The following is a 10,547-nucleotide window of genomic DNA, read 5'->3' on the forward strand; positions in this document are numbered from 1 at the left end:
ATTACCCATATCTATAAAAAAACCACAAAATTCAGCCTCTTCTCTTAAAAGACAGCATCATGGTGGTTGATTACTCAGCTTCAATTACCTTGTCTCTCAAGGAAGGTCAAGAGTGGAGAAAAAATGTACCGTCAAAGCTAGTGGACCGTCAACAAGCGTCAAAATTGGCCCTACTCAAGACACTTGGAGCATCAACCTTGTAAGAAATCCACCTTTTCTTACCTCTTAAGAGTTTTTCTTCCTTATTTGTATCCTACATGGATACTCCCATTGTAAATATCCAATTCCATTTGTAAATTAATACTAACTCTACTAACACTAACCCACTATGAAAAGTCCTATCACCTCCATTTCTCTCCTCTCTCTTTCCCCACCAACTTCTTGATAATTCCAAGCAAAAGAAATTAGATAAATTACTGAAAATCTAACCCAACCATGGTTAAAGGAGTAACCCTAGCCTTCAAAATTGCTATAAAAGGAGGGTGTAGCTAGCACAAAAAGGGGGGAGACATAAGCAAGAGCACTATGCTATAGCTTGAGAAGCCAAGCTCAACCCCTCTAGAAGGAGCTCTTGAGTGGAAGCTCATTGTCTTATGCATGTGCATGTGTTGTAATAGGGGATTAGCAAGGGAACTCTATGCCATTGTAAGAGAGAGAGTGATCATTCAATTGAGAGTAGGAAATCTATCATTTCTCCTACTAGTGTAAGCCCAACATTTGCTGAATCAAGGAGGGTGGATTTGGACTAAGCTTGGATACTTTGTCTCCCTTCCAACGTGAAGTAATGGACAACAATGATGCGTAAGTGTCTTGGTGTTTTTTGTTAAGTTCTTGATAGCTTGTCTCTGGTGTTGTCATCAATCTAGCCATAAATCCCACATACTGTAAGAGGGGGACAGGGTGAAGAGGACTCCCCTGGCCTTAAGACAGTGATTGGGGTGGCTTTTCTTGTGATGTGTTGTGGTGAAATTTACGCAAGCTATGTTGAACAAATACTAATCTCACTTTGATTTGTCATGACAGATTTGTAAGAAGGTATTAATGCAACAAGCACCCCCTCCCCCTTTCTCTCTCTTTCTTAAATATATAGTTGTGTTTGCTTGATCATTGCTGATACGTTTCAAAGCAGCCCAAGCACTATCCCTCTCTCTCTCTCTCTCTCTCTCTCTCTCTCTCTCTCTCTCTCTCTCTCTCTCTCTCTATGTGTCCTAGTTCGCATCCAAAACTAGGTGGTGCCCCAAATTTGTGTAGGGTTAGGTTGCGGGTTTGTGTGTGTGTTTGTTGTTTTTTTCCAACCCCAACCCAATTGAGCAGCATGGGAGCCTAGAAGAGTGCTTGGAGGCCACTCTTCTTGTTGCCCGCCCCAGACCGCCTCAGCAGATAGACAAGTTCTTCCATTGTGCGACTTTGACGGCTTCAAATTAGTGTTGTTGGTGAAGGTGGACAAGTCCAAATGCCTTGAAATTTTGTGTGGTGTATGTTCACAAGGCATGTAAGGTCACTCTATAAGCCCAAGCTCAAAATCTGTCCATTTGCAACTTTTTCTCTGTCTATCGCGATAGACTATACTTTTTTTTTTTTGATCAGGGACCTATTTTGCAGTTGTGCCATCACCAATTGGTTTCCCATACCTTGCACATGATCTAATCCCATTTTCACCTCAAATGAATGTCAAGTGACCCCTTTTTGGATCAACTCCCATTTTTCCAGATTCCTTCCACGGAGATATTGGTCTATCTCCTTCATTTTGTGTTGTTTTGGGCTCAAACTTAGTGGGTGGTCCTCTTGCATCATGTTGAAGACAACTGTTAATTCAAAATTTTGATAAGACGGTCCAGTATCCCTCTGCTTAGTCTATCGCGATAGACTGGTACTTAGTGTCAATTTGTCATTTTTTGGCTCTATGATCATATGTCTGCCTTCTCCCAATTGATGTAAGGTTTCTTGACCCCTCACATGTGAATTTTACCTGTCTGGACTTGAGATTTCCTGTTCTGACTCTGAGTTGTCAACATGTCTTTCTCAGCTTGCCATATGAGTCCATCCTGTCACCAAATTTGGTGTACTGCCTTCCTGTGCTTCCCCAAGTCTATTTTGTTAAAATTTTGAAAAGTCTTTCCCCCAATTATTGGTGTAGCAAGTCTATCGCGATAGACTAAGTTATTTGACCAAAAAAGATCCCACTTGCACTTTGATTTGATAATGGTGGTTAATATTCCTTGTTAGCACCCCTCATGAAGCCAAAGTCAAAATTTCACTTGTCTAATTGTAAATTCAAGTCTATCGAGATAGACTAGTACTTGGTCAGTTTTACCAAATTTTTTTTAATGTTAGTTGGCCACAATGGTGTTAATAGGCCCTCCTAGACACACACATCAAGTTTTAATCAATTTAGAAGAGTGTACTCCCTGTTTGCAACACTTAGCTGGTCCTGGAGTCGAAGTAGACCACTTAGGTGATGGTCGCCGTTCCTTTTGGTCATTGTATGATTCCGGCTCTCTTTTATTTCCTTTTGACCTTCCATCCAAGCAGTCAGTTGTTGTTTTGGTGTTTACAACACCAAGAACGACCATTTGGACATCTTTCTGGCATGTTTTCGGCATTTGCCCTAGTGGAAGATCTTTTTTCCTGAGTGGACTTATCCATCTCGTAGTTGACCTCTTTTGGATGTACCTTGTTAAATTTGGTGTGATTTTGTCGCTTGGTCGGCCCGTTAGAGTATCGTGACGCTTTGTGCGGTTTTCCTCAGATAGGGACTTTAGGCTCCATTTTGACGAACTTTTTCATGGTCTAACCCTTCAGTCGGTTTGTCGAGGTTATTGGCTTGCTGTCTATGAATTTTGGCTCATTTCCGATCACCTTGGTTTAGTTGCCCTTTTGCAGGTCCTGTGAAATTAGGTTTTTCTGAGCGGCTTCCTTCGCGCTTTCCGAGGTCATAGGCTCAATCCCTAAGCTATAGGCATTGTGCCTTTCAATTTTGGTTCCATTTGATGGCCCCTAGGTCTCCCTAACAACCGGTCTACCGTATGTGTGCACAGCTTGTGATTGTGATGCCGATGAGGTTTTGCGACTAACTGAAGTAAACACCACTTAGAATCAGTGTTGACGAGCATACCCCTCATATCTGATGTCGATCTGGTGACCGTGCGCGATGGATGAGCTTCTGGAAGTCTCAACTGCTATAGGGAGCTCTCTCTCTCTCTCACTATGGAAAATGACTCAAATGAGGGATTTCTTGCCTAGCCTCTCTATATGTAATCGAGACTCCGACACCAAATTTTCCCATCTTTTACCTGTGGCCATAAATTTTTGCGAGATGCGGTTTAGGCTCGCAAATTTCCTGATTTGGACTTCGGTTGCTCCAGTTTTACCATTTTTGTAGATTTCTCCTGTTGGAGGTCCCTTCATGACAGTGGTCATTTTGCCCTGCCACCTTTGCAGTCCCTATTTTTTCTGTGTCTTCTTTACCTTGCGTCGATCAGGAGTCTCTTCTTTTGTGTTTCCATCTGGATTACGGATTTTTTCTATAATTTTTTCTAGAAAATGGCTAAAATAAAGCAAATAAATCCCAAAATAACTCGAAAATAGCAATTCTAACCTAGAAAAATACCAATGAAAGACAAAACACTTTGTAGCTCCCTTTTCTCTCGTCTATGTACATTCTGGCTCATTATCGTCAACCTTGGCCTATTTTTTTGCTGTTTTTAGACAGTTTTTGGCCAGATTTGACTCTCTTTAAAGTCTATACACATCCCTAGGGGCTCATGAATGATGATTTGGTCCCCAATTCTGATTAATTATGAGGGCATATTCTTTTTCCAAAATCACACAATAAAACGCAAAAATGGTTGAAAAATTGCTCACAAACATTGTCCTCTAATATATGACATGAGTCCGCATTTGGAATGCCTCCCCCCCTCCTAGTTGGAGTCCTCCCGGACGACAGGGTATCGTCAAGGGTATGTGCTGTGCATGGGTTTGAACTCGTGCTAATGTAGGCCTTGTAATATAGCCCTATATGCATGTACAATCAATGCATGTAGAAAGAATTTATGCAGTGCAAGAGGAAGGTATAAGCGATACGCTTATTGGCATTTGTCGTTGAGGCTTCCTGTGGTAGCTTGAGTTGGTTGGAAGATTTCCTTTGCAAGGAGTAGTTGTAAATATGACGCTCTTTGTTTGATTTTTTTCCACTGGTTTTGAATTGGCGTATGTGGTTCCTTTGAAGTCAATATTGCCGTATCTGGTGGAACATTCTTTCTTTCTGGTTTGATGACTTGGGTCTTATAGATCCTTGTAGTTTTTGTTGTTGATTCTGTTTGTTTCCTCGTGCTGTTTGCATGATGTGGCTTGACCTTGACAGTTGTAGATAACTGCTCGATTGTCATCTTTGGCCTCCCTTCTTGTGTTGTTGGCCCGTTTTGAATTGGCAATTTTGGCCGCCATACCAATATAGTCCGTTGCGTATTCGACAGATTGACTATGGTTCTTTGAAGTTTTGCTGGCTTTCGGTGTTTTGTCTGTTCTTCTGACTGCTTTTTTATAGGAATTAGGCTGTCGTGCCTTATCCAAACTTTGTATTTCCTCTTTTGATGTAATTGTGCCTCGGTCAGCTCTGTACGTCGTACCCAAACTTGTTTGGTTCCCTGCATGGTTGTTGATTTTTGATAAGACGTTGCTGGACTTGTAAACTTTGTTTGTTATTGGGCAGATCTTTGCGTTTGTATTGACTTTTGTTTCCTCCTTGACATGAATTGGTTATATGATAAGAAGGGTTTTGGAAAATTTTCATTCCTGAACAGTGCTTTATTAGTATCCAAATCAATAAATACCTTGTTAGCTTTCATCCATGACACTGCTAAGATACACGGCGTTGTTGATCTACTTGGTGGCAATACATGGAATTTTGTAGTATACGGGTGTGCCTGCACTGTGATTGGTATTATAATAGACCACAACGTGGAAACCTCATCTCCCGATGCTACTTTCAACCGGTGTGTCTCTGGGATCGTCTTTATTGGTCCAAGTTTCTGAAAGAGCTCAAAGCTGATGAGACTCATTTTTACTCCAGTGTCAAGCAATGCATAGATTTCAACTTGTTTTGTGCCTGCATAAGCTTTTATGTAAGGACTACACCAAGTATCTTCCAAGTCGTCAATGATGCTATAGTCCTGAGCCCTAAGGTCTGTCATGGTCTTTTCTAATTCGTCGCTTTGTATATCCACTTCGATTGGTTGGGATGTTGAAAGAGGATATTCGTCAGTCATCATTGGGGTGACTATGTTTATTGTCCTGAGAAATTGCTTTCGTTTAGCAATCCGTTCCTTTGCTTCTTGTTGTGTCTGGTCCTGAATTCTTTGTTGTTCCTGTCTATAAGTTTTTCCATAATGCAGTTGAAACAACATTTTCGGTGTTAAAGGTAGATGATATTTTTTTAAACGACACCCACTAATCTAGTTCGGCATTTCTTTTCCATCTAGTGTCGACAGTTTTACTGCTCTGCTGGACGATATTTCTTGGATCAAATAAGGCCCCAGTCCCCTTTTCTTTAGCTTTTTGGCATGCTGTTTAAGGGTGTATACCAAGACATAGTCGCTCGTTTTAAAGTCCTTGTTCTTGACATGTTTGTCAAAAAACTCTTTCTGTTGTCTTTTTTTTGCATATATGGCCACTACAGCATTGAGTCGTAACTCATCTAATTTTTCAAGGTCCTCTAACCGTTCTGAAAGTTCATGCCCCGTCCATTCCAATTGCGTGGCTACCCTTAGTGTGGGGATCAAAAAGTCAATAGGCAATATTGCATTTAACCCATATACCATATTAAATGGTGTAGCATTGAGTGTTGTTTTATATGCAACTCGATAAGCCCACAATGCCAAATAGAGAATCTGATCGCAATCTATTCTTGTTTCACTAACCAGTTTCGTAAGAACTGTGCACAATATTTTGTTGGTCGCTTCCGCTTGGCCATTGGCTTGTGGATGATAGGGTGCAAATTTGTGATGAATTACCATAAACTCATTTAAGAGATGTTGGATAACTTCATTTACAAAGTGTGTCCCTCTATCACTTTGGTTTGGGAAATTGTAGAAGACATCATTGTCTTGATCTTGATTGTCGTCTCCCTCCGTATTTTCTGACTTCTCGTCATCCGCGTTATCCTTGTTTTCACTTTGATTAGAAGAATCATAAAATTCTTCTCCCTCCTGCTTGATTTCTTTAGTGGGGATGTCCACATAGCCCACTATCTTAATTTCAAGTTTCATTTCTGTTTTATTTATCCTCATATTCTCAGTATCTCCATCGTTCTCGTCCTCCTCCACAATTTTGCTCAACATGTAGTATGGTATGATATCGTAGCCATTCTCATCACAAAATTTGGTGGAGTGACTTCATTGACGCATACATCCAATGTAGCCAAAATTTGAGACCATTCTAGAGGTTCGAGCTTTTCTTCAGGAAAAGCTATTAGGAAATTTCAGAGGTCATTTGGAGGGCCATATGAAGAGAGAGAAAAATAGAGCGCGTCCAATGAGCACGAAGGCTACGTTACGTAGGAAAGTACGTGGAAAGACTCAAAAAATAGGAAAATAGCATAAAACTTTCACGAATCTAGGATTGTAGCATCGTAATTTCCTTCCTTTTACCGAGGTTTTAGGTGCTTGTATGTGGTCCCACTTTTGATATTCTCTTATGGTCATTAACGTACTGGAGGGTGACCATTAAGCCCGCACAAGATATTGGAATTCTAAAACACTTTCCCTCCATTAGAATGCTTTCAAAGTGAATCTCCCTCCACTAAAGCTTTTCTCTGAGAGCTATGGCTTCCACGTCTTCTCGCCCAAGAAGCTCCAGGTGTTTACTGTCTCTCACACCAACAACCAACAGCTGCACTTTGCCTAGAAGGCCAAGTAGTAGCATATCCTCGATTACAATATCAACTTCAATAAGTGCAGAGAACCAATGGTTTGGACAAAGGATAAACAAAGGTTCATGGGTCCTCATGCAACCAAGAAGACCCAAGAGGTCTAGTGGTATCAACGTTTACCGCTCAGCATGGAAGGCCAGAGTGTTGGATTTCAAAGTTGAAATCGGCAAAAGATTTGTAAAGGAAGTTCTTGTTCAACATGTGTTTACCCATCCAGGGGTGATAGCAAACGGTGGAAATGTATCAGATATACATCAACCACGTTGCAATTGTAAGTACTCTTGACATGTGAACTTACTGATACTCTCTTATATATTTTCTTATATATTTTGCAATGTTTCTCCTGCTTCTTATGAGCAATGTCTCCATTCTTCATAGCTCAATTACATTAGATTTGTCATTTTTACTTATTGATACTCTTAGTTTAACTCTTCTTATATATATTGCAGATGTTTATCCCTCTTCTTATGAGCAATGGGAGCCTGTGGAGTGCATAATAGGCCTCTTCCATGTTGTTCATGCCCACATTGGTTCTCTACAATATTCAGGGAGGAGCAGCAAAATCCTGGCTGATGAGGGAATATTTTTTTATGACCACTTCTACCAACTTAGCTCAGGGAATAAGAATGGCATGTTGGTGAAAGTGCCCCTACCAACCGATTGGAACACTGTGGACTGGCCAGTTCTCGAGGAAACAATGGTGGAGGCAATGCGAAGTAAGCTCTACAAGGATATATAGAGGTCTCTACATAGCTCTATTCCCACCAAACTGCTTAGAATTGCAAACTTTTGTCTTGTTGCACTCTTCATAGAGTTGTTTCATAGCTACAACATCCGTGTTACCAAAACTATGTTCATGTGCAAGTCATTTCAGCAGTCATCCTGTGACAAACTTCTTGACAGAGGATGGTATGTAAAGGAAGAGATTGGTTTACGGTGCGAGGTCGCGCTTGATACTCTAGTTGTCAAGTACATGATTGCAAGCCAATCAATGTTACTCTCGTTTTGGTATATGCGATCACAAATGCTCAATGGTAAGTACATTCCTATGGACCAGGTTTCTGCAGGTTTGGAAGATAATCCTGCTGTGGATGTGGAAGTGATTGATAAAGAGCATGGACTACTGTTGGTGGTTACAATAAGGGAGCTATGCAGTCTTCAGCATTTGCGGCATGACATAATTGAAGAGTCAATGGACAGGGACCTATCAGATTTTTCCTTTTTCCTAGCTGGCCGTAAGGTGATGCGGTGAAGGGAAAAAGATATTTTGTGCAAAGAGTTGGATGGTCGGGTTGAAGTAGTGTCAATGTAACAGATATTCTTGTGAACCCAAGTGTATACAAATGACTTTCAATACATGAAGTTTATTGAGCTCATTTGTCAATTGTGCCCTATGAAAAAGTGTGCTTGAAATACATTTCTTTACCATGTCAACTCTCTCTCTCTCTCTCTCTCTCAATGTTAGACAAGACAAAGACATGATAGAAGAGTCATCTTAATTCATTAGAAAGTACAAACTCGTCTGTGAACAATGGACTGAGATACAATTTCTGTAAGTATGGAATCAGAATGTCTTCAAGGTAAAAATCGAAGGAATGCCCCTCGAAAGAAGGTGGTGAGATAGTTGTTCCCGGCGGATTTAGTTCTCCCTTTTCATGAGTATCATCAATCAGTAGTGTATTAGTTGCATCAAAGGGTACACCGATTTGGCTAAACGGTTTGTACAAAAGAGGTAAGTGTGGTTTTTTAGGGTGGTAGTGGCCCTCAATGGTAATGCATTTTCTTTGATCATACAAAAAGGCAAAATCTGACATGTGAGCGCCGCATACACTGCAAACTATTGTAACTAGTGGCGACAAGTTTTGCCTTTGCATTGAAGACCATATGGCAACTCTGAAGCACGGAAGAAGAAACTGAATAAATTCCTTGGTTCCTGGACGAACCACGACTCAACAAGTTCCCATCCGAAACGTTTGCAAATCCTCAAAGGGTTCTGTGTCACCGAGAGGCACGCGCATCAGCAGCAATCCATTGACGTCCAAGATAATCAACCTCTGTAAAAGTTGACAAGTACATATAAGTAGTTAGAAGCTGAACATATTTTTCCATACTTGAATAGACAGTACCAGAACAACCGTATCTACAGGTAGCAAGGGTCCATACTGGGTCTTTGTAGTGTTGATGTCGTTGTTGCTCTTCTCTGCTTTAGCTTCATCATTCACATCTTCATAGTCATCATTCACATCTTCATCAGGGGTCTCCCCCATGGCTCTTTCTGCCTCATTCAAGGTTTCCTCCAAGGTCTTTTCCTCTCCCTCGGTTGACCGTCTTGCCTCATACATCCTTGCCTGATCCATATCAATTTGCTCATCCCTAGGCCTGCTTTCCTCATCCATATCTTTTTGCTCATCTATAGGCCTGCTTTCCTCATCTTGGGTTTCATCCATAGGCTCTTTTGGCTCCTCCACTGGCTGACTTGGCTCTTTCATTGTCTCCTCTGGTTGTACACTAGCACCTTCCATATGCTCATTTGACCTTTCCTCATCCTCGGCTCTTTCATCTTCTGCTGATATGACCCCCTCGGCCCGTTGTGATTCCACTATATCGGATGCAGGGGTTTGTCGTGGTGGCACGTCATGTATTGTCATATCAATAGTGCGGTCATCCAAGCCGCTATCTTCAAGCTCTCTGGGGCTAGACATAGTAAGCAGGTGTTGTATTAAACTTACCCGATATCTTTGCAAATAATCATATGTGTAGTTTTTTAAAGCACTCTGCAAAATTGAAAGACCACATGGTGAGAATTCTTTTATAAACTAAACCAAAACTGACTGAATGCATTGCCAAATGGTTACCTTAGTCATGAAAGGTTTTAATGCAAAGTAGCTTTGCATGACATATTCTGCATGGAGAAGACATCTCCAGCCGCAAGAATTTCCATCGGTTTGATTTGGGATACGTACATCTTTGATTGGGGCCTTGTATAGTTCATACCTTCCACATAGCTTGCCATAGGCAAGCAACAACCTCTTTATACAACTGCACAAAGCAGCGTCAAGATGTTAGCATGATGCTTCAAATTTACATGGATATCTATAAGAAACACTTTTTGATACAAAACACTTACAGCCTAATTTCAGGGTGGGTTCCTTTTATTGAATTGAACACCCACACTGCTGGTTGGTCAACATCAAGGCATATGAGACTCCAGTGATGGTTGTTCTCATATGGAAAGATGATGACAGTAACTTCCAGCATAGCATAGTGGAGAAACCAACTCTCAAAGGTCCCAGATGGACTGTTCTTTTGTCTAATAATCACTGACATTTGTGGATCAAGAAGAAACACCTCTGTGTGGGTGTGCAGTGGGAGTTGACTTTCGATCAGGCTACAGAGAGTTTACCTGAGTTAGCAAACCTATTATCTGAGTTTTCAAAGCTAGCAAGATAGTAACACTTACTTAAGACAAGCATAGATAATTGTGTCTGAAATCTGAGCATCTGGATTCTGCAATAAATTAATGTCCACTTTTTCCAGAGCTAGCTTTCTGGCTCCATCTACAAATGGTATCTCTGCAAGCAAACCATCCTTCATTGAAAGTAGAGTTTCTTGATTGCTT

The sequence above is a fragment of the Adiantum capillus-veneris genome, chromosome 15 (genome assembly GCF_014529385.1).
Source record: "Adiantum capillus-veneris isolate H3 chromosome 15, ASM1452938v2, whole genome shotgun sequence".
NCBI classification, from domain to species: domain Eukaryota; kingdom Viridiplantae; phylum Streptophyta; class Polypodiopsida; order Polypodiales; family Pteridaceae; genus Adiantum; species Adiantum capillus-veneris.